This window comes from Apium graveolens, chromosome 6 (genome assembly GCF_009905375.1).
Source record: "Apium graveolens cultivar Ventura chromosome 6, ASM990537v1, whole genome shotgun sequence".
NCBI classification, from domain to species: Eukaryota; Viridiplantae; Streptophyta; class Magnoliopsida; order Apiales; family Apiaceae; genus Apium; species Apium graveolens.
Window position 1 is genome coordinate 65,800,887 of NC_133652.1, and position 5,752 is coordinate 65,806,638.

The 5,752-nt window shown below is 39.4% G+C and overlaps 1 non-coding gene across 1 annotated transcript; it reads right to left on the reverse strand.

Annotated features, from left to right (window-relative positions):
* Positions 1 to 1,480: 1,480 nt before the first annotated feature.
* LOC141669095 (small nucleolar RNA R71) lies at positions 1,481 to 1,587 on the reverse strand. Its single transcript, XR_012553391.1, has one exon. It is a non-coding gene; the product is annotated as a small nucleolar RNA R71 (small nucleolar RNA).
* Between the last annotated feature and the right edge of the window lie 4,165 nt (positions 1,588 to 5,752).

Below are 5,752 nucleotides of genomic sequence, written 5' to 3' on the forward strand. Positions count from 1 at the left end.
AATACTGATATCCTTAAGTCCTGACTTCCAGCAAGTATTGATTTATCCTGTTTAAGTAAGATCTGAAAACTAAACATAAATCATATTATCCATGACATTATCAAATATATCTAACAGTTATAACGAATTTAATTATGGATTTCAATAGTTAATTTATTTCGATATCTTATTGTGTGGTGATTGTATGATATCCTAGTATTGGTTGTGCTTACTCGTCTTATGAGCTTCGCGAACTTATAAGATAACGTGTTAATCTCTATTGAAGCAACAGTGAATTTAGAGGTTTAGAACTTGCCATGCTAGCACAGGTTCATGTATTGTTATACATGATTCTTATGTTATATTAACCATCTTACTTTCCCTATGTAATCGCGATAGGTAACTTGCGCATTAAACCTTTATGTTGTCAAATTCTATAGACATATAGAGTCTCAACATAATTGATATTTATTCAGCTTCTATCTCTTTTGTGGATGTCTGGTAGTAGGGTATTCATACAACGAAAGTTGGAAATTACTAGTTTCGTGTTATCTGATTAGTTGTCATCACCATTGCATGCAAAGGTTAAGAATAATGACTTTGAATGAAGTAGTAATGAAGTTAGAATCCCATGTTTGTGTCATATAAGTAATTCAACTTCAATTCTCTTAGTTAATGCTATTTAGTATAATTTCTTAGTTTAATCAAAACCCAATTTATTATTTGTCTTGGCATTGAATGTTAGATTGAAGTTAACCTTAACTAGTCTCTATGGGAACGAACGAGAAAGAATTCTATATTACTTGCGAACGCGTATACTTGCCTGAATTTTAGCGCGTGTTTTCGTCCTAAAAAGTTTTTGGCACCGTTATCGGGGACTCGATGTTAATTTTTTGTTTATGTGCTTGTCATCAGTGGTCGTTAAAGTTCACTGACTCGGATATTTTACTTACTTGTTTGCTTGTTGGTATTTCAGGTACTCTAGAGAGCGTTTATGCTAACGCGTTCTCGATCTCGCAAGAGAACACTGGATAAAGCGGAGGAAGAAGTTGAAGTATTTGAAGGAGAACTTTTTATTGAGGAGAAAGTTAAAGAAGAAGTTGTTATTGCAATGGGAGAACCAGCAGCGAATCCGAAGGCTTTGATGGATTACTCTCAACCGAAGATTGATGATATTCAGTCTAGCATTGTCAGACTAGCCATTGCGGCTAACACTTTTGAAATCAAGGATAACACGATTCAGATGATACATAATTCAATTCAGTTTGGGGGTTCTCCTATAGAAGACCCCAATATGTATATCAGAGATTTCATCGAGATCTGCGACACTTTCAAGTTCAATGGAGTTTCCGAAGATGCTATAAAGCTAAGGCTTTTCCTGTTCTCTTTGAGGGATAAAGCTAAGAGCCGGTTACATTCTATACCATCAGGCTCTATCACCAAATGGGAAGATCTTGCTCAAAAGTTTCTAACTAAATTCTTCCCTATGACGAAGATAGCTGCAATCATGAATGCTCTTACTCAATTTGCGCAACAATCTGGAGAATCTGTATGTGAAGCTTGGGATCGTTACAAGGAGATGCTTAGGAAGTGTCCCCATCATGGGATGCCTTACAGGATGATTATCAACTGCTTTTATAATGGCTTGGGAGTACAGTCTAGACCCATGCTTGATGCAGCATCAGGTGGAGCCTTATAGGCTAAGAGCTACGATGAAGCTTATGGGTTGATTCAACTGATGGCTGGTGATGAATACCAGAACCCTTCTCAAAGACTACCTCAAGGCAAGGTACAGGAATTCTGGAGGTGGATGCAGCTACCGCTATAGCTGCTCATCTTAAGGCTTTGACGATGAAGGTGGATTCTTTGGCTAATTATGAAGTTAATCAGATCACTAGTGTTTGTGAGCTTTGTGCTGGTGCGCATGAGACGGAGCAGTGTGCTATATCTAGTGAATCAGCTCAGTTCATGAGCAACTTTCAGAGGTCGCAACAACCAGTTCCAGACACCTATCATCCAAACAACCGTAATCATCCTAACTTTAGCTGAAACAATACTCAGAATATGATGGGATAGCCTTATCAGCAGTATGCAGCAAAGCAATTCCATCATCCTGGTTTTCAACAATCATAATATGCACCAAGACAACAACTCCAACTTCAACAATCTAATGAAAAATCTGAATTTGAGGAATTGAGGCTCATGTGTAATAGCCAAGTGGTTTCTATTAAGACCTTGGAGAATCAAATTGGACAGATTGCTAATGCCTTACTGCATCGACAACCTGGTACAGTCCCTAGTGACACAGAAGTTCCACGAAAGAAGGAAGCAAAAGTGCAGGTTAAGGCAATTATATTGAGGTTTGGGAAGGTTGCACACCCCGAAAAATCTCAAGTTCCAGAAAATGAAGTTAGAGAAAATAAAGTCGTTCGATAATTGTTTATGTGATTTAGGAGCTAGCATCAATCTGATGCCTTTGTCTGTCTTCAAGAAGTTAGACTTACCTGATCTAAAGCCTACATATATGTCCTTACAGTTGGTCGATCGTTTTATTACATATCCACGAGACATTGTGGAGGATGTCTTGGTCAAGGTGTACAAACTCCTATTTCCTGCTGACTTTGTAATTCATGATTTCGAGGAGGATAAAAATATTCCCATAATCTCGGGAAGACCATTCTTGGCTACTGGCCGAACCTTGATTGATGTGCAGAAGGGTGAGCTCACTATGCGAGTACTGGATCAGGATGTGACTTTTAATATTTTCAATGTCATGAAATATCCTACTGATAATGAGGAATGCTTAAAAGTGGAATTGGTTGATTCTGTGGTTACTTCAGAACTTGATCAAATGCTAAGGTTTGATGCCTTAGAGAAAGCCTTGATGGGGAATTCAAATAGTGAAGATGATGAAGGTGATGAGAAACTGCAGTATTTGAATGCTTCTCCATGGAAGTGAAGGATATATATGCCTTTTGAATCTCTTGGAATGTCAGAACTCAAAAATGCTGAGGGGCGTCTCAAGCCATCTATTGAGGAAGCTCCTACACTCGAGCTTAAACCGTTACCTGAACACTTAAGGTATGTTTTTTAGGTGATGCATCTACTTTGTATGTTATTATTGCATCTGACCTTTCAGGTAGTGATGAGGAAAAGATTTTGAGAATTCTGAGAGAGTTCAAATCAGCAATTGGATGGACTATAACAGATATCAAGAGAATCAGCCCTTCTTATTGCATGCATAAAATTCTGCTAGAGGACGGAAGTAAGCTGACTGTTGAGCAACAAAGAAGGCTAAATACAATCATGAAGGAGGTTGTAAAGAAGGAAATTCTCAAATGGTTAGAGGGATCATCTATCTTATTTCTGACAGTTCTTGAGTGAGCCCAGTTCAGTGTATGCCGAAGAAAGGAGGCATCACCGTGGTCGCTAATGAGTAGAATGAGCTCATTCCTACTCGAACAGTGACGTGGTGGAGAGTTTGCATGGATTACAGGAAGCTGAACAAAGCCACGAGGAATGATCACTTCCCTCTTCCTTTTATTGATCAGATGCTTGACATGTTGGCTAGGCATGAATACTATTGTCTTCTGGATGGCTATTCGGGTTATAATCAGATTTACATCACTCCAGAAGATCAGAAAAAGACTACCTTCACATGTCTGTTTGGTACTTTTTCCTTCAGAAGAATTTTTTTTGGGTTGTGAATTGCACCTGCCACATTTCAGAGATGTATGATGGCCATTTTCTCTGATATGATTGATCATAATATGGAGGTGTTCATGAATGATTTTTCTGTGTTCAGGGATTCTTTTGACGAGTGCTTGCAAAATCTTGGCGCAGTTCTTAAAAGGTGTGTTGAGACCAATATGGTTCTCAACTGAGAGAAATGTCACTTTATGGTACAACAGGGCATCATTCTTGGGCACAAGGTCTCTAGTAAAGGTCTTGAGGTGGACAAAGCCAAGGTGGGGGTCATTGAAAACCTTCCGCCACCAATTTCTGTTAAGGGAATCCGCAGTTTATTGGTCATGCGGGTTTCTATCGGCAGTTCATCAAGGACTTCTCTAAAATCTCTAAACCGTTGTGCAATCTATTACAAAAATATGTCCCTTTCAAGTTTGATGATGAGTGTCTAGCTGCTTTTAAGAGCTTAAAGAAGAATTTGATTACGACACCTATCATAACTGCACCTGTCTAGTTTGATGATGTGCGATGCAAGTGACTATGCAGTTGGAGCAGTTCTTGGGCAAAGGAAGAACAATATATTTCATGTGGTCTACTATGATAGTAAGACCCTCAATGGTGCTCAACTGAACTATACCACTACTGAGAAGGAGCTATTGGCTATTGTCTACGGTTTTGAGAAGTTTCGATCTTATTTGTTTGGGACGAAGGTGACAATTTTCACTGATCACGCCGCGATTCGCTATCTCATCTCGAAGAAGGACTTGAAGCCTAGACTGATTTGATGGGTTCTTTTACTTCAGGAGTTTGAGTTAGAGATCAAGGACATGAAAGGTATTGAGAATCAAGTCGCTGATCATCTCTCTCGGTTAGAAGATCCAAGTATAGCTTCACAGGATAATACATTGATAAATGAGTCTTTTCCCGATGAGTAATTGTTTGGGGTGCAAGAAGAGGAACCGTGGTTCGCAGACATTGTGAACTACCTTGTGAGCAACATTATGCCCCCAGACTTGTCTTCTGCTCAAAGGAAGAAGTTTCTTCATGAAGTGAAGTGGTACATATGGGATGATCCATTTTTATTTCGACAAGGAGCTGACCAAATCCTCAGGAGATGTATTCCTTACAACAAGAGGGAGGGTATCTTGCGAGACTGTCATTCAACTATTTATGGAGGCCACTATGGTGGAGAAAAGACAGCAGCTCATATCCTTCAAGCAAGATTCTTCTGGCCTACATTATTTAAGGATGCGCATCAGTTCGTTTTGAAGTCTGATCGCAGTCAACGTGTTGGTAATATGTCCAAGAGGGATGAGATCCCTCTTAATATGCTTCTCGAGGTTGAAGTCTTCGATATTTGGGGAATTGACTTTATGGGGCTATTTGACTCATCTTGCAATAATCAGTATATCTTGTTGGCGGTTGATTATGTCTCGAAATGGGTGAAAGTTAAAGTTTTGTCGACGAATGATGTGAAGGTAGTCCTAAATTTCCTTCACAAGCATATATTCACGAGATTTGCGACTTCAAGAGTCATAATCAGTGATGAGGGGTCGCATTTCTGCAATCGCAAGTTCACTGCTATGATGCAGAGATATAATGTGAATCATCGCATTGCTACAGCCTACCATCCTCAGACTAATGGTCAAGCTGAGCTATCTAACAGAGAGATCAAGCGTATTCTGGAGAAATTTGTATGTCCATCGAGGAAGGATTAGTCTTTGAAGCTGAATGAAGCTGTTTGGGCGTATCGAACGACATTCAAGGTTCTGATATGCATGTCTCCGTTTCAATTGGTTTATGGTAAAGGATATCACTTGCCTGTGGAGCTAGAGCACAAGGTATATTGGGCTTTGAAGAAATTAAACCTTGATATGGATGCAGCTGGTAAGAAAAAGATATTTCAATTAAATGAACTCGATGAGTTTCGACTTCAAGCGTATGAGAACAACAAAATGTATAAGGAGAAAGTCAAGAGGTGGCATGATAGGGGTCTAGTGCTCAAATCATTTGTATCGGGGCAACAAGTTCTTTTGTTCAACTCTCATCTCCGTATTTTTCCTGGGAAATTGAAGTCGAGGTGGTC